We start from the raw sequence: 25099 nt of genomic DNA, 5'->3' as shown, positions 1-25099 counted from the left end.
GATCTATCACTGCCCACACAGTGCAAGAGCATGCAATTGTTTTGGACTTTCAATTTTTACTACAGCTAACAGGTTTCTGAATGTGCTTTACCCTTTCTCGTAGTGGTAACTATTCTCACAGAAATTGCACTGTTGTGCCACCAATACAGTGCAGACACCCATGTGTGTTTGAACAAGAAATGTAAACTGATGATTTGGGAAATGAGAATACAGGACAAAAAGCACACTCCTCCAGATCCCAAACCTTACTATTAGGTATTTCACAAAATTCAGAAGGAAAGGAAGAACAAGGAAAATTAAAGGGAAAATGAAAAATTTGATACTTTAGGATTAAAAAAAAAAAAAAAAGAGAGAGAGAGAGAAACATATCCCTAAGTACTTAAGTACTTAATTTCTGCTCACAAGCTTGCTCCCAAAACATCTAGCAGATAATTAAATTGATTTTACAGTGAGCTAATAGGGATTTGACATTGGCCTAGTACAAAAATGGGCAGTACCTTCTACTCCTATTGCCTGCCTTTGGTTGGCTTGGAGTCATCCTGCAGCTGAGAGGAGAATCAAATGACTCTGTTTATGCCAGTGCCAGCTGAGTCCCTATGACAATTTGTTGTTACACTGATATAGCACAGTCATCAAATGTCTGGTGAGATTTGGAAAACAGATGGAAGACGAAGTGACACAGAATAAAGATGTACTCTAACTATGCCTTTACCTCCAGCAAAGGGGAAAATACTCCACTGATTCCCAGAGAACTATAAGTAGGGAGAGAAGACAGGGAGAGACAGCTTCAGGATAGAAACTCATAAGACTGCCAGGTGCCTAGGAACACATCTAGAAGAAAGAACAGTGAATAGATATCTTATGTAAGAAAATTAAATATAAGACAAAATCAACTACATCTTCAACTGTAATTTATAAAATGGTTACCCTGGAAGACCAAAAAAGGCAACTCAGCAACTCAAATTGTCAAAGGCAATCAAATATCAGAATATACACACACATACATATAACAGACTGGTGATAATTAAAAACCTCCCTCTTTGCTGACTATTAGACAACCTAGAATTGGTTAAATGAACTCCTATGTGATTCATTTTCCAAAGGTATGAGAAGTGATATCTCAGTTGTCAAAAGTTCTCTACATGCAGAAAGACCCATGTAGACAAAGCAATTGTCCCTACCTGGCCAGCTTTAGACTGGTGACAGGTTTTGCACCAACACTTGTGGTCTTTCAGCTAAGGTCAATCTTATCTTCCAAGCCACTTTCCTACAGCAAATGGATTTCAGAGAGTGCATTGCCCAAATGACCACGTGAACTGCCAAGAGACTTACATCAGGATTTACAACCATGGAATCTAGTTCATGATCTCCATCTCCATCTCCATTCAGATGTTGGTACATATGGGTTTAAAGAAGCAAAATTAGATTATGCTCTGGGAATGGTGATGGAACCACTTCCCACCAGAACTGAGATTGGAAAACATGAATTCTGCATAGACATTTAGAGCTGTGTGGACAAAATGCCACTTTCTTTTCCTTTTTTTTTTTTTAAGTCATCTACAAATTTCTTTTGTTGAATAAAAGAGATAGGGCAACAGGGTATAGCAATTTATTTTAAAAGCCATTATTAAGAATATTTTAAACTTTATTTTTAAAGCCTTGTGGTTTTGGTTTGGGATTTTTTATTACCAGTATGTATATATTATTAAATGCTTATTTTATATTTAGCAAAAAAGTTTACTTGTATTTTTAAATGTCTTGGAAATTCCTTTGAATGATTTCTTTTTTTTTAATATCAGATATATGAGAAGTGACTACACAATAAATTCCTTTGCCTTTAGAACAATAACATAAAAAATCCTATTAGCTAATATAAAAAGTTGGAAAAAATGAACAATGTAGTTGGGTTTACTGAAAAACAGGCTTGGACTATATGACTGGAAATCTGTTTTAAACTCTTTATCAGCCAGAACACATATTTGCAGGGTACACTGCACATGCACAGCAAGTGCACTCTGAGCAGGTAATTAATGATCTGCAGCACAGAGGCCTGCAATGCAGAAGAAAAGGAGGCAGAGGTGACTGGTGCTCTATGGCAGTGATTGGCAACAAAACAAAGAACTATGATTTGGGGTGAAACATGTCCTGTTCTTGAGCTTTCTCCAGCAGGCATACAGAAGAAAGTGAAAGGAGGACAAAAACACAATCCATTTTCCTATTCAGCTCCACATAAAAGATGACAATCACACCAGCAGAGAACACTTGCAGCTGATTCAGCTCATTCATCAGCCCTTGTTTGGGCTTAGACCCAACTCACACTGAAGTCAAGGGGAGTATTTCCTTTGCCTTCTGTGCTGAAAGCATTGAGTACTTCAAAGCCCTCTGGGAAAGCAGAGAGCTCTCCTTTAGCCAAAGTGGAAAGTGCTCTTTGCTAAAGCAGCAGAAATGCCTAAAGCAACTGCATGTCAGGCATCTCAAAGTGGGCTGGCAGAACTGGTATTACCTTCCCCCAGAATGCTGCACCTGGAAAGAAGCCACAGTAAAATGGGAAGTGCTTATCATTCCCAAACATGCAGCTCTGTCTATTAAACTTCATATAAAATGAAGCAGTCATCTACCTGCACAAGAACAGTGAGGCAGAGCTCTCTGGTGGCTTTCATGAGCAGGAACTGATGAGGTGAAAAAAAAAGAAAAAAGAAAAGAAAATAAAGAAAAGAAAAGAAAATAGATAGAAAAGAAAAGAAAAGAAAAGAAAAGAAAAGAAAAGAAAAGAAAAGAAAAGAAAAGAAAAGAAAAGAAAAGCCAAACAAAACCAGACTTTATATAAGGCAATTATTTGCAAAGCTTGATTTCTTTGTATAAAGCTAAGAAGAAGCAGATTCTATTGCACATTATTCCTTTCACACATGACTCTGGATAGTATTTGGAGTTTTTTCAGAGCATGCCCAAAGTTCCTTGCTTTCACCACAAGACCAGTTTCACTCCTCAGTTCAGCTTCTCTCTGGCTTTACACAATAATAATCTAGACAATAATTTTTCTCAGCTGCCTTACTTGCTATTGAAATGCCTTGAGGGTCTTTCCACACCAACCCCAGCCAATGTGACAAAAACAAAAAAAAACAGGTGAGATCTCCATAGGTTTGAAGATCTCTTTTTTCACCACAAAGTCAAAAGCCTGTATTTGGAATTACTTCTTCTTACTGACAAAAGCCCCTACTTTTTCTGAAACAAGGCTTCTATTTTTTCCCTCTCTTTGCAGCAGTACCAAAGTACTTACAGACCATTTGTGAGCCATGGTGTTCAAGGGCTTTTACATGCACCAGTGTATCTGCTAGGTGCAATCATCATTCCAACACAGATTTGCAGAAAATACCCTTTCCATTAACCTTTTAAATGTGACAGCCATTTGTGCAAATTGAAATCCATAATTTTAGATTGCAGTAGGATTTTTTGTAACTGAGACAGAAGTCTTTTTACTCTGGCTCTACTTACACCTGACAATGTGCCCTTTTAATTCCCTTCTGGAAGCCAGGTATATCTGCAGATACCTTGACCTTATTAATTCTTCTAATTTTCTGTATTTTACACCAATCTGGTGCTGCTATTTTTCTTAGCTCACACTTAGGTGATCTCCAATCTCATATATGACTCAAGGAGTTTTCCTCCATGGCCCTTCCCTCCTCATTCCTGACAACAAGGGAGATGGCTTTGGAGTGGTGAGTTCCTCATGCTGTTAAGTCTTGCCACCATCACACTGCAAACATCATTGTGGATAAGCTGGCAAGATTTTTTTTTTCTATTTTCTACCCCATTTCCAATGTGAAGAGGTCCAGGGAAGAGAGAGCGGTTTGTCTTATGTAATGTATTTTCTCTAGAAAAAAAAAAAATCATGTGATTTACATGATTCAATTTAGTAGCAATAATTTTACTGATTGGCAGGGAAGGCAACCTTAAAGGTGAATTCGTCACTCCTGCCTTAGCTGGTCAAGAAAATAATGCTGCAGGATCTCAGTAATTGAAATAGAAATTATACAGAATGGACTGATCTTTGATAAGAACCAAAATAACATTGTTTGGAGTGAAAGTGGCCAATGAGAAGTATATTCTTTGCTTGACCTGAAATTGCAGCTATGGGTGTCCTGATGGAAGTCAAATACACTCAATGTGTCTGTGTAAGAGGCTGAAGAAATTGAGGCTTGCAAATGCAGATCAGTCCTGAGGTCCACACAGATGGAGGGCTTGGGGAACTGTAGGACATTATTAGTGACACTACTCAGATCAGAAAAGGAATTAGGAAAGACAGAAAAAGTTGGCAGAATAAACACAAACTCTTCAGAAATAGAACAGACTATGGAAATCCTGACCACATCAGAACTTTTAAGAACAAGTCATGATTGAGCCACTAAAATGAGTCACAGCCCTACTTAGCACTTCTGCTGTGAAGGGACATGAAGTCTCTTTTCCCATGCTGGATCTTCCTGATGAGCTCTGGCAGAACAGAATGACCCAGAGGAAAAGTAAAATGTTGCTTTCGAAGCAGGAGAAGACATCTGACAAGCTGAAGCCTTGCTGTCCAGTGGATACAATGCACTACTGAGTTTCTGCAATGTCTGGCTGGGTCTTGCATGTTGGGTCAGATGGCAGAGTGTCTCCAGCTGAGACCCAAATTCACTGTGAAACTTTTAAAGATTAATTTCTTTATAAGCAGCTCTTATTGTAAGGTCATGATCCTCGCCCAAAGAAATGTGATTTTTTTTTTTCAGAAGACACCTTGAGCACATGACTTGGGATGGGGGGAATTTCTAAGGACCCCCATGTGAATTTTCTTTCCCCAAATGAAGTTGAACCATAAGAATTGGCTATACTAAATTAGTGGCGAAGTTTTGACTCTCTTGTGGAACAACTACTGTTTCCAAACCTCTGTCACTCTTGGGTTAAGAAGGGCAAAAGATCTCAGTAATGGAATACTTTAAGGGATGAAAAGAAGCCTGAAGTTCTGCATCTAAATTCCATCTTATTCACGTTAAGGATTAGGGATAGTGCTTTGTGGTTTGGAAGGAAGGGAAAGCCTGAGGGTGGTGATAGCTTTGGACCACAATGGCTTAGTTCTTCAGAAAAAATAAAAAAATTCTCTGCCCAGAAGGAATTGTCACATTGATAGGCTATGAAATGGGCAGTGATTGATTTTCTAAAACTTGTTTGATGTTACTTGACTAGTGTTTTTTTGGGATACTAATGTGTAAAAATTCTTTAATACAGATACTGCTGCTTAACTGAAGTTCACTGATTGTATTTGTTACACTATTTTACTTGGGATGTGTTCAGGGCAACAATATTTAAACCTCTATCAGGATATTGAGCCATACAGTGATATGATGAGTGGAGTAAATCCTACTAAAGCTGGTGGGTGGGTACTGCTGTTTCTGAGATTGGCAAAGATATAAACCAGTTAACAATTAACAGGATTATCTGTAGATTCTGAATGCTGTTATAATAATGCTGTTGTGCTGAACACATCACAAGCTGTCACAAGTAACACAGAAAATGCACATTCAGAAGCACAATGAAGGACTACATTGAATTTTCCTAAGGGGTATGTGCAAGGAGTTAAATGAGAAACACCCAAAGAGCAATGAAAGACAAGTTACTTGTGGTGATAATGGTGAGGCAGATGTACATTCTCCTATTTGGAATCTCCTCCATTTAGGAAAAAGGTATACATAAACTGAATTGAATTGAGGATGACTGCCAAACCACATATGGATTCACTACAACTGTGAGAAGTTTAGTTTCCCTATGATAGATAAATAATCCTTGTTTCTAGTGATGAGAAGGTAGATTCATGTGACCCTTAGTTGCATCACAAAGTCTTTTTGTAAAAATCACCAAAACTATCCCAACCAACCTTGATGTGGACAATTCAGCATTACTTATTAGATTAATGGCTGAGGTCTCAAGAAATGCATATGGAGAGAGAAACTCAGGTTGTAACATGGTCCCAGGTAGTTTCCTGAATCCAGCTGAGGTGGTTGATGCCTATTTTGTGTCTTATGAATCAACTTGATCCCAGGGGCTCTGTGTTTCAGCTTTCTCTGAAAGCTTCTCATCTGCAAGCACATTCCAAAGGGAAATTCAAAATTTGATTCTTGCACTACCACCCTTATTCTTTCTCTGATAGAATTAATGCACTGGATATGAAAAATTTAACTGCACCCCCCTTGGCCCTTTCCATCTCTGCTCCTGTTCTAGATTCATGACTTAGCCCTGTGTGGAGAGCAAAATTCTTGTTTCAATGAAGGCCTGAAGATATATAAAATCTGTTTTGAAATGGAAATTCCACCATTCCAAAATTTTCAAAAAAAAAAAAAAAAAAAAATGAGTGAAGGCATTTTCTTTTGAGTTGATCATAAATGCTTCACTGAAGTTTCTTTTTTTTTTTAAACAGTATCATCAACATTGTAAAATCACATAAAGCAACAGTAAGGTAAAATGAAAAATAAACATTTATACATTCTTCTTACACTCTTCAAATATCTTTTTGGCTTACCTAAACTATGCCGAGACTGTCTCTTTTCCCAAAATAGTATCTTATCAAGTATTATAGACTAAGCAGATCTAGGTAGAAACGTTTCCTAGCTAGCTCTGACTCTGTGAATTATCACAGAAACTTACGACAGGATTAAAAATAGGGATATTAAATGCTTTCAAATCTATAACAATAGAATAAATATCAGAAAAATATTTAATTTAATCTAATAATATCAAATGCACCACATTTGTATTTTAAGTCAGACAGCAGGAGCTATTGAAAAGCTCTTCTTTCAGCAGCTGTGCTCCCTTGCGGTGGGTGACCCCTCTCTGGCAGCACGGCTCGGCCCCGGTGAGCGGCAGAGCCGCTCCCAGCACGGGCATGGCCCGGCTCCAAGCGCTGCTCTCACCAGGCGATGGCAGTCACATCCCTCGGTGAAAACCGAGCGGCTGGCACCTTGGGAGAAAACCAGATTGGCCGCCCACACACAGCCAGAGGGATCCTGTTTGGCCTGAGCTTTGTGTGTACCAGAGGGAAAAACAAATCAGAAACAAAGAAAAGGAAGACCCTGGTTCATGAGACGTCATTTATTTGTGGACTTTGCCCATTCTGTTTGAACATCAGTTGTTATCATTTTGGTGGAAGCAGGGGCACTGAGATAATACACATATTTATGTGCAAAACCAACTTGGAAATGCAGTCATCTTTGTCCTGGTGCAGTGAAAGGCTATAACATCTGCATATCAATAGACACAAATTCGATTCAGTTCTCAGTAGTGTCATTCCCAAGAAACTCAAGGCAGGAAAGGGGGGAGTTTTCATGTCTCTTTTTGCTATGGCACTGGTTTGGGTTTTTTCATATTCTCAATCAAGGAGCCAAATTCAGCAGAGCAGGTGAGGATGGGGCAGAGCATACCCACCCAGATCAGAAAACCTCCCTGTGCTCTGAATGAGGGATAAGAAACTCACCTTTGCCTCTGCTGAAAGAGAAAACAGTTTTAGTTGTACCTCCATGGGAATTTAAAGGCAGCTGCTGCAGTCTGTTAGCTAGGTTAGCTTCTCCAGAGACAGTGCTGAGCCTGCCTGGATCCCTGGGGAATGGGAGGAATGAGATCAATGAGTGCAATAGCTGCTCGCTGCAAATTCTGTGCACTGGCCCTTGAAATCGCCTCAGCTCTATGACCCCTTTAATTGCTTGGGCTCCTGAAGAACATGGACATTAATGAATATCCCTGTCCTCAATTTCATCAGAATGACTTTGACATTCATTTGAAATAAACCAGTATTGAAGAGTAATACATCCTGTGCTTTTATAAACATCAGCTATTGGTAATTGTCAGAGACATGGTTTGGAAAAGGACCAGATGCTCAAGGGGAGTTCTTTATTCCTCATCTTTCTTCAGCAAATCCACAAGTGTACCAGGAAACTAGGGCTGACAAAGGCATTGTGGGCTTGCATGATACAGTAAAACATCTGCTTCCAGGCTGTCAGCAAAATGCTGACTATGAATGCACAGGAAAGAAAACAAGTGCCACAGGTGCTGCAATGCTCAGATGCATGAGAAATATTTTAATGGATAGGAAGCATGATAAAAAATGGTTGCTCAACAGACCTATCAGCTTTTGTCATCACTCTTATACTTCCCTTGCAGGAATATTGTAAAAAATATACTGAGCCATATATTAAGCTTTTACAAAATTATCATGCCCATTTACTTAGTCAGATGTTCAAAGGATTCTCCACCCTCCCCAAATCTTATTAATACTTCCTTCAGTCCTCAAATTACAGGAAATTATCTGATGCAAGCCCAATGTATGCATGAAAAACTCATCCTGCAGTAGAGGCGACATTAGTGTTAGAAATTTATTACAGCATTAATAACTATTAATCATTGGAAGTAACTATGTTTCACCTAACAGGGTAAGTTTAAAATTCAATACACCTTCCACAGGATAGTGATAACTCATGAGAAAAGCAACAAAATGGTTGAAAGAGGGGGCTTCCAGCCAAATCAATAACATTTTCCTTTCACATCTTTGCATTTCTGTCTAAAGAAAAGAACTACATAAATCTCCTTGAAAGCTGAACCAATGGCACATAAGCCACTTTTTAAATGGGAAAAATACTTCAGTGGAATTATTTTAAGTCTTTTGGTTTGCAGAGTTCTTTGTTTCTCAGTGGAACAAGTCATAAGGCATCCCCTATTTCTGTGTATGTTTCTCTATTTGTCAAGATATTTCATAGCACAGACATATGTGGTTCTTGTTTGTGTAGTTTTGGATGTTTTTAAAATTTTAAAATAACCAGATTTCTATGAAATATTTTTTTTTATTGAGACTGTATTCATAAAGACATGTATCAACCACAGGCATAATGTACCTATATCAAAGATAAGCAAACATTATTCTCAGCATATTTCATTTTCAACTCCTTTAAACAGGATTGTGTGATGAGATTTTAACTTCAGATAAATCTGATTTTTTTTTTTAACTTCCTTTTTATCTGACAGGAAACACATCATGGATGTGTTACTTGACTTTCAGAGTTCTGCAACACAGGGCAGGTGCACATTACAAATCTTATTGAGTGGTAGAACCTAAAAATACTTATTTAAGGATTTTTTTTTTATTTATTACTGAACACAGGAATTCTGGTAAAGTTTTGCTATATTTGAACTTAAAAAAAAAAAGAGATCCAGAGATTTAACCATTGTACTCCCAGTTCCACAAGCTCTACATTTTTATGAAAGCTGCTACAGATTTCACTTTTTTAAGTCTTCTAAATTGTCTGCTATTTCTGTAGGAGTACAGAGGGAAGCAGCTCACTGGTGTTCATTTCCAGGCAGATAGTAGCAGCAAAACAACAGATACACATCCCCGGTTGTCTTGCACAAAACCTCCTGGTTTTCTCTGGTTCATCTGGAGGTAGAATGTCTGACTGAAATGCCTATCTTCATATGAGACTGAGCATTGTATAGTCTGTGTTGCAGCAGGTAGATGTGTTTACAGGAATAACCAAGCATCTTCACTGGAGAGCAAACCCTGAGCTCCAGCTGCCAGAAATGTTGGAGATCAGGGAGGAATTTCAGGGAGATGAGACCTTCTGCTGGTTTGTGTCTCCTCATGCCATAACACACCATCTTGCAGTCACCTTTACAGCAAACAAAAGCACCAGAAAAATGACTTAGTTTAGGTGAGGTGTTTGTGAACAAGGCTCTTCTGAGCAATTAAACTTGTGGGACCTTGCAAGTGTCCCTAATGATGAAAAATAAAGGAGTAACTGATTTTATAGTTCATTTTATAAGAGAAAGACTTTATAGACTTTCCATTAGATGTTGGAAGGTCTTTAATATGCACTATTGAACTTTTTATTGAAAGAATTTGTACACATTAGAAACACTTCTATTGTAGCAGCCATCTTGAAAGATCTTCTATAAAATAGTGGAGGATATGAGTAACTCTCTCTTTTCCTGCAGAGGCTGTTTTAATTGCTACAATCTCAACTGTTGGAATTTCATTTGCAATTGTACATCAGGAGGTGCTGTGACTTGGAGGCATTCCTTACTGCCCAATTCTCATTTTCTTTTCTTGCACCTCAAGTGTTAGCAGTAAGCCAGGACCATTTGGTTGTTAGGTGCATTACAGTGACTTGGAAGGAGGAAAGGGGAATGAATATAAAAGCTAACCTGCCACTTTCAGAGGTCTGAAATCCATTAATGCTTTGCTTGTTTCTCCAGGAAGGAAAGGCAGATGTGCAGATCCTGCTGCAGACACAAGTATGGTGGAAGACTGAAGGAGATGTCTTTTTGCTGTTGCTTCTTGGCATTGGAGATGAATGGTGTTGCATCCAGTTGGTGGCCAGCCACTAGTGGTGTCCTCCAGGGATGAGTGTTGGGCCAAGTCCTGTTGAGTATCTCTACTGATGATCTGGATGTGGGGATCCAGTCTGCCATTAGCAGGTTTATGGAATGTTGGTCTGCTGGAGGGCAGGAAGGCTCTACAGGGGGATCTGGACAGGCTGGATTGATGGGCCAAAGCCAATGGTGTGAGGGTCAACGAGACCAAGTGCCAGCTCCTGCCCTGGGGTCACAGCAACCCCTGCAGTGCTACAGGCTGGGACAGAGTGGCTGGAAAGCTGTCCAGCAGAAAAGGACCTGGGACACTGAGTGAACATGAGCCAATGTAGCCCAGGTGTCCAAGATGGCCAGTGGCATCTTGGCCTGTATCAGCAAGAGGATGCCAGCAGGACCAGGGCTGTGATCATCCTCCTGTATGTGGCTCCAGTGAGGCCACACCTTGAGTGCCATATTCATTTCTGGGCCCTCCAATATAGGAAGGACATCTGGAGTGTGCCCAGAGAAGGGCAATGGAGATGAGGAAGGGTCTGGAGTGCAAGTCCTCTGAGGAATGGCTGACGGAGCTGGGGGTGTTTAGCCTGGGGAAGAGGAGGCTCAGGGGAGACCTTCTTGCTCTCTACAACTGTCTGAAAAGAGAGTGTGGTCAGGTGAGGATTGGTCTCTTCTCCCAGGCAACCAGAAATAGGACAAAAGGACACAGCCTTAAGCTGCTCCAGTGGAGGTTTAGGTTGGACATTAGGGGAAAATTTCTTCGCTGAAAGAATGACTGGGCATTGGAATGGGCTGCCCAGAGAGGTCTTGGCATCTCTGTCCTGGGAGGTGTTTAAGAAAAGACTGGAAGTGGCACTTAGCGCCATGGTCTGGTTAGCAAGGTGGTGTTCCGTAATAGGCTGCACTCCATGATCCCAAAGGTCTTTTCCAGCCTAATGGCTTCTGTGCTTTTGTGATTAGTATACACTTCATGATTGGCCAACCTTTAGTCACTGTCATGTCTTATGAGCAGTGGATGTGAGCAGTACTTCAATAATTTCACTTAATGCAGCCCCCTTCCCTCAGGCTGAAAAAACTCTTTTTTCCATGTTCAGGGAGATTGTGCAATTTCACTGTCAGGAACCAAAGTCCTACCACAAAACTGAGAAGCTTTCAGCACCTTATTTTTCATTCCAGAAAAACAGGCTGGATTTGCTGATGGTTTCATCATGTCATGGTAAATATTTCACTACCACTTTTCCTCTTCCTTTCCATGTGATCAACTTCTGGTCTCAATTGACTAGACCAGAGTGGCAGCTTTCGCAGAGCCTGCTGCAATACAACCTCATTGCTACATGGGTTGTAAGGAAATGAATCTCTTACTGCCCAACACATCTTAATATCTCCATAGAAACCATATTAGGTCCCATCTCCTGTGAGCTCCTGCAATGATAATCTTCTCTCTCACTCACTGACAGGATTTTCTTCAGTTGCCTCCAGGTATCTAAAGTTCAATTAAATAGCTAGGAAAATGCAAAGGCTTGGTGAAGAGGACTGGGAACTGTGGTTTCCAACCAGGACTGGAAGGCATTTGGCAGTCCTTACCAGACCACAGCTATACATTTTTTACTGCAAGTTTACACTTCAGTTGCCTCTACGGTTAAGCCACAAAAAGTCATTACTTCCATCAAAAGACTGATTGCTGGGTACACATCGGTGCAATGCTTGTTCCTGTAGAATTAAGCAGGTGTGCAAATGAGTTCTACTCAGCATCTGGAATAAGAAACTATCATCATTTTCTCTCAGTAAGATCTGAGCAGCTCATGTACCAATTGTTTATATAATCCTTGCTCTTTCTAGCTTCTTCTCTATACTTAGCCCTTACAGCTCCAAATTATGGCTTCACTGCAGTATTGCATTTCATGATGACAGAAGGAATTCCATCCTTGATGCTAAAAGGCAGGAACTCTCTTTGCTATGACCTGCACACAGAGCAGAGAATTTCTGGAAATAGCATTTTCCACATACTGAGAGGTTTGTCATCACTGCAAACCCACAGAACTGGGATATAGATTTTAGCAGAGATGCAAATGGTTTTCAGTTACATTGCATTTCTTGTGCCCCATATAATATACTGATGGCATCTCATTCATCACTGGAGAATAGCACAGAAGAATACAGTAAATAACACACAGGTAAACTGCTTTCCTTTCTGTTTTGACCATAAAAGTTGAAATTCAAATGAGATCTGGAGAGCAGCTCCCAAAGAGCTTGTTTAAACACAAAAACATGGAGAAGTAACATGCACTTCTTGTGTTCATGCCTTAGGACAGACACTAGGCTGGAAAGCAGAGACTGTGAATCGTCCCCAAGGACACATTTTCCAGTGACCTTTCAAAAGTAACATGCTGTTTTTCAGAAATGTTCTTCATCGTGGTATGACCCAGCAGGTAGCTAAACACTTCCCTCTTCCCCATGCTTATAGCATCATTTTGTTCACTTCAGTACATTCTGACTGAAAACTCAACATGGTGTCCAAGCTGAGGAAAGCTGCAGAAGAGCAAAGACTACTCTTATAAATCCACACACGGCTTCTGTTTGCCCCCAGAGGAGCCTGCAAGGGAGGTCCATGTGCATTACTTAGTATTTAGACTTTTTTCCTAAAAGAATGCCCATATTATTAGCAGCAAGATATATTCCCCTGTATAGCTCCTTAACAGCAGTGTAACTCTGTCAGAAATCTGCTGGCTTGCAAAAGTCCACAATAACAACTTCAACAAAAGCTGGCAGTTCTGACAGCCAGTCTGTCTCTCTCAGTTCTCCCACACACCTGTATACGTCTATATAGACACACAGAGCAGGAGGGAGAGAAAATAAAATATGTCTTAAAGTTCTTGCCCATATCTCTCTGACACTGGACAAATAGCTTTTCCCTCACAGTCTTTTACGTATTACCTCATTCTCAGCAAGCTTTTGGAGCAATTCTAGAGAAAAATGAAATCTTGAAGGTCTAATCCTTTATTTAAGAAGCCACCAGATATGAATGGTTTGCTCTGACAATTTATTACCAATTCTGGGAAGGTTGGGAAAATAAATGTTTCATATCTCTTTGCAAGCAACAGATGAAAGGAAGAAAATACTCATCAGCTCTGGAGAGCAACGTTTTACTTTATAAAAGAAAATTTTTAAAGTATCAGGAATTCAGGCAGTTTCCTCCTTAATTCTCACTGCTGATACTTTTCTAGAAGAAATTTTATCTATTCTTTCTGTTTCACATGGACAGTGGAGCATTAAGATCTTAGATTAGCTATTACATTAAAAGATCAGCATAATTATAGGTCTTTAGTTTCAGGTCAAGACACAGTTTTCTGAAGGCATATAACACCTCATGTTTTTTCTGCTTACCCGGGTTGTGAAAATTTTTTAGGCCTTGAGCTATTCCTTAGCCTGTTTTCCAGAACAGCTAGCTAAGTGGTAGCACCTTCTCTCTCTTTGTAATTATAGTACTTTATCAGATATTTCCCCTCATTATGTCCACTGTTTTCCTCTCTCCCACATCCTTTTTTCAAGCAAAACTGTTACTCATGCACAGAGAAACAAATAAAATACTGTACTTTGCATCTGGAGGACAATGTTCTAGCTGAGCCCATGAAAAGGCATAAAAGACCCCCAAAGGAGTAAGTTACACTTCTGAAAGACAGTATGATGAACTGCCTCTGCTGTGTCCAAGACCAGACCTGTAGCCACGCTCTTCACGTTAGAACCAGACTAGGAGAAATAACTAGCTGGTAGGGGGTATTTGGAGAAATTATTGCTGAGTGCCTGTTCTGTAAAGCTGTTCCACAATTCCTTGCTGCAGATGGGCCTCTGAAGAATGGTTGAGAAAAGCCATAATGTCAGTGCCAATCAATTGGCCAGCTTGCATGGCTCTGAGTGGCTCAGCTTTCAACAGGCAAGGCAGAAGGTCCCCTCACAGCAGCTACAGGGCAGGTCTGAACACAAATAAGATATTGCTTTCCATACAAACTCCTTCATTGTCATTCTAAGGAATGTATTGTGACACCACAAATGGCATTTGGCAAACATTATTTGGATATCAGTTCAGACTGTGTGATCACTTTTCTCTGCCTACCTGCTGAAATGCACATGTAAAAGACAATGGTTTCTTAAAATTTATTATCCCCATATAAATGGGTTTTAATTTTGAGATGACTGTTGGATTTTATGCTGTCATTGGTATGCATCAGTTTGAACACAACCCACTGCCATGATTCTGTACAGCAAAGAGAGATAGAACATCCTTGTTCTATTTTCATGCTGCTTCCTTGTTTGAGCCTCCTCCAGTGTTCAAATGCACATTCAAACCTTCTCAAATCTCAATGTCTCTCTTTGGCAGTCATACTGATTTTCATAGAAAAGCCAAGCAGGTGTGTATGGCTCCACAGATATTACTTTTCTTCATCTACTCTCCTTGTGTTATCCCAGAAATAAAATGATCTAGATTTGAAACATGAGAAAAAAATGACAGACTTTTGTTAAGGAGAACTTATGCACTGGGTTCTGTATCCTTCAGAAGAGAAACCCTGAGCAGATTGGCATAAAGAAGCCAGTGAAGTCAAAGAGAAGATTGTTAACCTCTTCCTCAAACCCCAGGGGCTTTACAAAAAACTAGGGTAGACTTTGGGACTTCTATGTGGGTACTAAGCTAGTTTCAAGGCTGGAAAGATTAGTCAGCCTTCACAGGTAGACTATTCTTGGCAATGCTCTTTTCACCCTCCTCTTAGCAGCCTGAAAACCTCATTGGTAGGTTATATTTTAGGCAGAAATCAGTAGGAGTTTGTGAAAGTAAATGAGCAAGAAGGTGCACTGGTCCTCAATAAAGGTGATGCAAACCAGAACTAGATCTCCTGTTGAAAGTTATGACCCCCTTCCCTCCCTGAAGCCAGAGAAGGCTTTTTCCTCACCAACTCTGCTAGAGACACGTTTATGAAGCTTGAAGATAGAGTTCATTGTCCCTCACATGGAGATGGTTACACTAAGCAGACTGACCCAAACTGAAGAGTTATACCTGAGACAGCCCTTCAATGTCCCAATAAACAAAACTATGATTGAATTAAACTACATCCCTGCATCCAGGGCCACATCCATCCCTTTCACAATGGCCCTTCCAGAGCTGGCAGGTGCTGCAGTGAGGGGACTCCACAGCTGCTTTGGTTTCCTCCTTTCTTCTTGAAGTTCTAAAGGCTCTGAGAGACTGACATGGAGGTTTGCAGAAGACACCAACTTAATTAAACAGAAGTTGTCCCTGTAGAGCAATCATAGATTATTTAATTCTTTCTAGACAGCATAGAACATTGATCTCTTCTCAGCTGAAGTTTTCAGATCATGAGTACATGTGCACTCAATATAGGATATAATAGGATTCAATATAGGATTTAATATAGGATACAGCTTGTTGTGATCAAGCCTAAATAAATAGTTGCATTAATAAGATTTTCAATGTTTCTATGCTCTTATCTCATCATAAATTGCTTGCCCAGTGTGTTAGATGCTTTTTTCTATTCTCAGCACCAGTATTTGGACTCAGCCTATCCACAACTGAATAATATTAGCAGGTTTTTATTCTGGAATTAATTTTCAGTCTTGAGTTTTTGTGTGGCTCACCAACAGTCAAACTCAAAGGCTCAAACTGTGATTGAAAAATGATAGAGAGAGTGTCATGAAAACTGCCAAATGAAAATTCAATCTCCAGTGAGTACTGACAGATAAACAGGCTTTTTCATTAAAACAAGATACAGTGAAAGCTGGTTTGCTGTAAAAGTTTTCTAATTAAACAAAAATAAAGCTCACAGCAAAGGCCCTTTAATTCATTCATCCAATGATGTATACCATGTTACACAGATACCAAACAAAGGGAAAAACCAGAACAAATTTCCAAATACATTTTAAAAAATAGAAAAATCCCTATTTCATTGAAAACTAAGAGAAGAATCAGATAATCCAGGTAGAAAGGCTGGAACGTTTACTTTCTGGAGATAAGCAAATGTATAATTTATTTTTACAAATATTAATTTTATAGGGCCCTTTTTGTTTCATTTCTGTTAAAATAATGAGAAATAGTCTTATTGGAAAGCACTTACTAAAAATCTGATAAGGATTTAACAAGGTTTTTTTTTCTGCACAAACCTAGGTGTAGTAGGAATAGTTTGTGCCATCAGCTTTCTCAGAATAGATAGCAGAGGTTACATTTCTGAAGACACTGTTGGACTCCCTTCACTGGCATTTTCAGAGGCAGTAAAGCATCAAAAGACACTGGAAAGGGAATTCAGGTATAGAGGAGACCTCATCGACCTGGGAAAATATATTATATTTTCTTCTTCAACATTATGTGTCATATCAAATTAAATATTTATCTTGCAGAAATCAACTTTTGTTTGCATTATTTCCTCTTTAGCTCTGATTGCAGATATAAACCTCTTGCTCCTTTGTTTAAAAAGGAGGGTGCAAAATACAAATTTTGAGTTCTTCCCCTTGAGTAATTTGTGGTTGAACTTGGCTTCCTGTTTCTACCTTTTTACTTTAATTTCTAGAGTATAAAAAACTTGTGTGCCAGCACATCAGGGATAAAATCTCAATATGAGCTGGCAAGAGCAGCAGGAAAGTATCATAAATATCTAAGCACTTTTCTCTTCAATCCTGTGCATTTATGGCTAAGCTAAGAAGAAGAGAACAGATACAAAATAAGATGGGGAAAGAGGAAATGGAGAGGATGATATCTGTATTCTGTATTAAAATTCCCCTGAATTGTTTTGACTTACTCATAAACCTGTTTTATAGAAACTTGAGTACACATTTACTGATTCAAATCTCAAAACAGGCAATCTGGTCCTTAAACCCATCCTTATATATCGGGAAAGAAATGAAATTTTATTAACGAGGACTTCAATTATGGAAGCAGACACAGGAGGCACTCTGCCACCGAACAGTAAAATATTATGCAGCTGTGTAGAGCATTCTATCATCTCTTAACTCAAGTGTAATTTCAGTTCACAAGATAACTCCTGATGACTTAATCACTGGACCGATGTTGAAAGATGCATCGGAGGCAATGTTAATAACTTATTGATGTTGATTGAGGTAAGTAGGATAATATCACACACAAACAGACATAAACACAGTTCATCAAGGCTCAAGAAAGTTAATGAAAGTTAGTGGGAGGAATATTAAAGTTAATTGTGACTTTTTAATGAAAAAAATTTATTAGAGACTGTTAAAAAGCTACAAATCAGTGGATGAATGAAGGCAGCAATTACTGTGGATGGCAAATGACAATAGGGGAAACAGGATAAATAGGTATCAGCATAAATTAGAATTTCTGAAATACAGAAAACTGATGGGAAAATCTAAGCATAACAGGGAAAAATCAACATCTGGCAAGGACAAGAATGTTATGAATATTTATAGAAACATAGCTTCCAAAATTTTATATAAATTTTTTTAAGACACATTATTTGGTAGCATTAGAACACACACATTACTTGATAGACATAAAGGCAACACTATTTGGAAATATTTGCATTCTATGCTTGGGAAAAAGCAGGTGATAAACATAGCCAGAGAGAATACTTAGCTCACTAGCAGATAAAGAGGCTTTTATATACTACATCAGTGTTTCATCTTTTTTATTAAAGCAAGTAGTTCTGGAGAGCTTGCACCAAAGAATTCTCTGCAAATTCTCTATGGTAAGTCCTGGACACTAACATTCCTACTGTAGAAAATAAATTGTGGAATAAGTAGGAAATACAACAGACAAGAAGAATCTAAATACTTGTGAGTGCTTGGTAAGGATAAGGTTAGTTAGTATAATGTCAGGCAGGCCTGAAATAATAGAAAGTTCATCTAACTAATAAAGGACAGGAATATAGTTAATGCAAAGCAACATCTTTTAATAGAAAATAGTATTTTTTTTTTCATTTTTAGAAGACATTTTGATTTATATAACCAGCTACACAATATGCCTGACTCTCAAGCTGCTTTCTACATTCTTTGGACAGAAAAAAAAGCTCTCCACTATACTGCCGAAGTGAACAAAGGCTGGGGAAGTGGCAACATGAAAAATATAGCTCTCAAAGAAGAAATGGAAATATTTTAATGAAGTCCATCAGCTTCTGAGTTTAGCAAACCTACCTAAAGGAAATATTTGCAAAATATAAGTAATAACAAGAAGAGAGAAGTATGGGTGACTTTAAAAACATTTAAGGTCTCCCCATTTAAAAAAAAAAATCTAAATGTTTCCTCAGTATAAAAAATTCTTTGCCAAAGAAGGCAAAGGCAAAGTGAAAGCTATTTATCTGTGTTGTAAGGCAAATCAATGTGATATGGTGTAATGATGTCCTGGATCCCTGAACCTGAATATTAGGAGTCTGTTTTCTGTTCCTCCCAATTACAATCCATCCTCACAAGGTAAGTCTTCCTCTCACAGTTGTTCTTCTTAGTGCTTCTTTGCAAAATCTTGAAGATTTTCCAAAGAATAGATCCCTTGTTTTCAGTGAAAAATCGTTTATGCTGTAAATGCCAATTCAAGAGTAGTAGGGAGTAAATTTCATTATTTTGCCTTCTTTTCAGTACACTAAGCTATGGCTTCACTGGCCCCACATTGGGCTTCTCCCTGGGGGCTCCCCTGATGGGGGAAGCCCTCCTGGAGCAGTTCTGTGTCAGGAACCAGAGACGCATTGGACATTTTTGGTCTTCAGCTTCTGTTTATTATCTTATCAAAACTTCAGCACGCTGTCTTCACCAGACCTTGCATGCAGGAAAACAGCACAAAAATGGCCCCAGATGTTCACTTTCAATGTCTTTTAAGGCTGAACTAAAACTAAATTACCCAATTAAGAAATGACACTTAGAATATTTTCCCTTTTAACACAATAACTGATCCCTCAAGACCTGTAATGTAGACTTTTCTGTCCAACTGTAACATACCACCCAAACCCATGAAGAAGAAGGAAGAAGGAAGAAAAATGAACTTGAGACAACCCCCTATACTCTCCATCTTGTTTCATAGTCATTACAATATTTTAAAAACCTAAACTATAAGTTTTACACCCCATGATATTATACACTTCTAACCAACTACACACCTGTAATCCCAGTGCTATTAATCAATTTTGGAAGTCTTCTCCACAGCCTCAGGTCAAATGCAGTGTTCTCTTGTGGGTCTGTGCCTTTCAGCACAGAAAGTTTAAAATTATCAGCATCCAGGATTCCAACACTAAGCAACACGCTAATAAACTAGGAAATAACCACTGAAATGGATAAAGCTGAAGTCATCAATAGAAGGATTGTCTGGGGACAAGGGGGCAAGGCACAATAAAACCCCCTTTACCAAAATGCTATAAATTTTAATTTCTGGTTTTACTGGATCCAAGACAAAAACTCCCCTTTTCTGCCTGAACTGATGATCTATGACACCACAATACTGAGCATTTCTTCTCTCTTCTACATTTTTTATCTTATAATCTGAAAAACAGAGTCTGAAACAACTAAGCTGCACATCTGAAATGCTTTTTGCACATTGTCCAGGGCCAAGTGCTGGATTTTCAGAAATGGCAGTTTATAACTACAAATCCTCCTGTTGCAAATAAATATGAAGGGCAGGTATGAGCAAGTGCCAAAGAGCCACTGAATATACAGGCAGTAATACATGCAAGCATTTGAGAGGCACATTAATATCTGAAGCTTGAATTCAATTATGCACTACTATTTTGACACTAAGACGTCAGTAAAAAATATCTGTGCTGTTATTTGCCCTGTGACTTTGTTACATAAACATTTCTGCCAAATGAATCCTTCTTTATTTAGGCTTTACCTCTCTTACTCCTAGGTGGAAGTGCAGTGCAGATCTATCTCCCCTCTACATGATTGTTTGTCCCTATTACTAATCAAAGCACCCCATTAAGCATGGCATCAGACTACTGTGAGTAATCTGCTTGAAATAAGAGAGGCTTGATAGGTCTGAGAATTCCAAAGAATGCTGTAATCATGTACTTTCTTTGCAAGTGTTCTCAGGAGCACACAAATTACTGCCTTTATGAGAGACCAGCAAATATGTTTGGACAAAACCAAAGTGGATGCATGCTACCACTTGAACCACAAACTAAACACAAGCCTTTATACTAATTATGTATATAACAAAACATCAATGCACTGTTTCTTCTAAACAAGAATTTCTTCTAAATGAGAATTTTTATATATCTGCAGTTATGACTAGGAATAAACAGCATTTAGAAACTAGCCGCAAATCTGACGGTACTGGCAAGCTCCTAACTTAAGCTCAGATAATTTACAAGCATTTTAAATTCAGTGAGACTCTTGATGTCTAAACAAATGGAAACAAATCTCTATATGCTTTGATGTGAATATTTCATCTGAAAGGATCCCACGTGCTTGCCAAGTAAAGCTGTCTTTCTTGTTCTCTTTAACATTAATTTTTAGATAAATAAGGACATGCTGCCATGTTGAAAATATACAGAACCTGTGCACATATGGTACACATGTAAATGATGAGGAAGAGCTCATGAGAACATATATATTAAATGAAGTGAACGAGAACTGAAACAAGGAGTATGAGATCAAGCACTTTATCTAGATGCAGAATGACCAGAAGAACTCCATCAATATGAACCCAAGCTACATTCTCTTTAGATTAAATATGAGATGCCTAAAAAATGCCAGCCTGAGTTGGCAAGTCTGAATGGTTACCTTTCTGATCACAAACAGGAACAGTCATTGATCCACAGCATTGCCTTTTTAGGGAGCTTATTTCATGTACAGTGCTGGAAGATTTACAGGCAAATATAGTTTCTGCAACAAATTGAAATGTAATTGAAATGTGGCAGATCTCAGTCAGGCAGCCACAGTAATCAATAGCATAGCATAGGCAGATTTTCTGTAGACTTATTGGATGAATTGAAAAACGAGCTGCTCATTAACTTCATTTTATTCGTATCTCTAATAAGTGTAGTTACACTTATTAGTAGGCCTTCTCTTTCTCATCCTATATTACAACATATTCAGTCTTTTCTGTTTGGCTTCACCAACTTTTTTCACCCCTGCAGAAAATAACATTTACTCTTTCTCTTTCAATATAGATGGAAAGAGCTTCCCAGGCACCACTGTGCTCTTTCATGTAAAAGTCACAGCCTGGAACCTTCAGTCAATATCGGCCTTTTCAAGAGCACCCAAATCCGCTGCTGTCAAACATGTGGGATGCTCACAGTCAGCTCCTCTGTCCTTATCACCCACTTATTCTAGCCCAGTGACCTTTCCAGCACAGTAAAACTGCCAGCATACTGCAGACATAGAAGTATGCAAATGCCAAGTGCCATTAAATGTGCCCATTGTCTCTTGAAATACAAGTCATTGCTTTCTCTCTGCCAAAAGAAATCTCTTAGATTGCTGTGCAAATAAAGACAGCTTGAGGTTATATTGATTTACATTCCTTAAATTCAAACAAGCCTCAGGAATATGTTTAAAGGCTGTATGATCCTTTAGAAGCTTGCAGCAGATATTTGAAGTGAGCACATGCTTTGTAGATCACATGTGTATCGTTGTCATTTCAAATGCTAAGGCAAGGGCTTCCTAAGGGAGCCAGCTGTCCTAGTCACCGCAGCTTCAGAGGACAGCTGGACACCTACACCCCTTGAGGTCTCAGAAAATAAAGTCCTAACAAAGAGACAATCAAAGTCTTTTAATGAGAATTTATAGCTTATTGCCTTCTTACCTTCTTCAGCTGACTTGAAAGCATTTTAGAAAGGGAAAAATGACAACCTTTCATGCAGTCAAAACTTGATCTCAGTTGTATCAGAGTGCTGGATAGCCTTTGAACAAGAGGAGAGGTGGAATTAGACAAGTGATTAATGCCCACTGGTTTCATAGACAGTCTGGCAAAACGTATTTTGCTAGCAGGTCAGTCAAGAAGATTCATTTTAGCTCAGAGCTCTCTGTGTCTCTCTATGATAAGATTTATGAATTAATTGGGGTAACTGAAAATGTTGAGAAATAGATATTTCTAGTGTACAGTTTTAATAAAAGTCTACTACTATTGCAAACTGCTTCTGACATCAAAGTTTCCTTCTTAACCACACAGTATCAAAATTAAAAGTTTTCAGAGTTTGAATCATAAGCAACCAAGACCAAACAGAATGAAGAATTATAAAATTAAATTAATACAAACCACTTTCTCCGACAGAAAAATGTAAGACTATTGTGACTAGCTGTTGTGAACCCAACAATTACTGCATAAAATCCAACTTTTAGGACATTTAAACAGTATATTCCTGTCAATATCAGACAGCAACAAATGAAAAAATCTTTGCTAAACTGCAATGTCATAGTAAGCATAGAAATTGTACTTTCACTTACACATCAGGCCAACTACCACATTTGGCCCTATAAATATAGTCAAAACTCAGTCCTGCACCGATGCAGACTACACTTTTTTTAATAACCTAACTCCACAGATCTCCAACCAGAACATTCTGAGTGAAGAAAACTGTGTGACCACAAACATAAGTGAAAGTGAATTTTTTTCCTTACCTCCTTCACTTTAGGCAGCATTAATGGAGTCTATAATGGAATGTGACTGTTTTTGTGAGTTAGTCTCCACAACAGGTGCAAAGAATGAAATTATAAACTAAACCTATGTTTTAATAGTTTTTCAATCAAAATTTTCATTGGTACTCATTATGGTTGGACTCAATGATCTTAAGGGTCTTTTTCAACATAAACGTTTCTATGTTTCTGATTATTCGCAATTAATGCAATGCCTCCATGGGCAATTAAGCTTAATTTAGCATTCTAGCACACAAGGGAAAAATATAAGGAAAAAAAAAGCAAAAAATAGTACAACTTTGTGTTCTTGCCAGCCAGGAAGTAGCTGGGCACCTAAATATACAAGTACTTCTTTTGTAGGATTTTCAAAATTCATGTGAATGCAATGAGAAATAGATCTGAAAATCTGGCTATAAATCACCAAGGAGCAGCAAATTCGTTAAGTTTATTCAGATCATATTCATGTATTCTAAGAAGGGTGAGATTATTTTCAGTGACAGAATAAAGAAAAACAGACTGAAGCCTGAACTCCGTAGTAAAATTACCTCTGAAATTATCCCTGTATCTATTAGAAATCAAGATTGAGATATTCTCTTTTAACCAGTGATGCATATTTAATTCTTGGTTAATTTTGTAAAGAGTTATATAAGTGCAGAAATATCTTCTCATCGTGCCTCTTCTGCCACATCTTGTAATTTCTTTTCTAAGCAATCTTTTAGTTCTTTGGGTTTCATAAGGTAACACAGCTGTGCACACAAATCTACAATTAATAGCAATAATAACAACAATAATAAACTCGAGAAGTCTTTTTTCCTGTTCATTACATTTCAGAATTAGGCCTCAAAAAGTTGTATTTCCTGCTAATGGAAATAGTAATTGCTCAATTTTTTCCCTGATGATAAAAATTAAGTCATTCTTTTATTATGGCTGCATATTTTAATGTAATTGTCATGTTTGGGTTTTGTACAATAATTAAAGATAAGACAACAATGCTGTGTCAAAACTCAACAGTATCTTTACTCAGTTAGCAAATTTAGACAAATATTGTAATAAAATAATCTATGGTGTTCTGGGTTTTGCAGTTGAAAATACAGAAACAACTGCTTGTAGTTGTTTCAGAATGCATTTCCTCACATAAGCTTTACACCTAACAAAATTATATCAAGCTGTTGGTCTATTAAAAAGATTGTGTCTGTAAATCCTAATCATAACATTCATAAGAAATACTGAAAATAATTAATATTAGAGTGATACCAGTCACTCTAAAAAACCCAGAGGACAAAAGGCAGCACAGAGGAGCTTTAATTTTATGCTGATGCACACTGTGGGTTTTTCTTATTAAAATTTAAATTCATTCTTCTTTTTATAGCAAGAAAGACTATTTAAACATTGTACTTAGAAAAGAATGTTAGAAATGCTCCTGCCAAAAGGACATTTAGCAATGAAAATGCAAATCTGAAATCTAAAATAGTTTGCTGATCTCCCACAGGGCTTCATGGCAGTAGAAAGAAAAATCAAAGGTCTTCAGTATGGTTGGTGTTAATCTTGAGCCCAAATACCTTCTTGTATTAAGGATTTTTCTGAACCTATGACAGTTTCTCATGCTGCTACTATCTGCCATAATCTGGTATTTAGCAGAAGGATTAACATCTGGCTGAGAATTGTCTTTTCTTTACCACCTGAATTCTATTTAGATTTGTCAGACATATTAAAAAAAATTTACTTCTTAATGCATAAGGGCATTATAAAAACAGTTTGCAGATAAATTCTTTCCCATAAATTTTTACTTGAAAGTACAACACTTTTGAAGTTCTGTGGCAAATTTCATAGCTGAATATTCAACACATAACGTATACATTTTCATTCACATTTTAAAGTGAATTACTTTTGGCAGCATTCAAATTCCTTCTGAATTTACTTTCCTAAATATATTCAGAGATGGGAATATTTGGTAAAACAATGTTGCAAAAGAATTTGTGGGCAAAAAGCTTATTTGAAATAATGCATTGGAAATTTAAATTTGAAAGCAATTGTCCTCTCTTTGGCAACAAAAAAAAGTAATTGTTTTGGTTCACTGAAAACCACAGCAATGAAGAACAACCCCCAGTCTAGCTGCCATCAAAGTGTTGCT

General features: G+C 38.1%; 1 long non-coding RNA gene across 1 annotated transcript; it reads right to left on the bottom strand.

The window, feature by feature from the left end:
• Nucleotides 1-429: 429 nt before the first annotated feature.
• Nucleotides 430-25099, bottom strand: LOC146767405 (uncharacterized). Its single transcript, XR_014955766.1, has 3 exons — nucleotides 22139-25099; nucleotides 7499-12087; nucleotides 430-6107 (listed from the first exon to the last, which is right to left on the bottom strand). It is a non-coding gene; the product is annotated as an uncharacterized LOC146767405 (long non-coding RNA).

This window comes from Lonchura striata, chromosome 5 (assembly GCF_050655825.1).
Source record: "Lonchura striata isolate lonStrDom1 chromosome 5, ASM5065582v1, whole genome shotgun sequence".
Classification (NCBI taxonomy): domain Eukaryota; kingdom Metazoa; phylum Chordata; class Aves; order Passeriformes; family Estrildidae; genus Lonchura; species Lonchura striata.
Note: the sequence above shows the minus strand (reverse complement) of the source record. Positions and strands in the feature narration are given on the sequence as shown.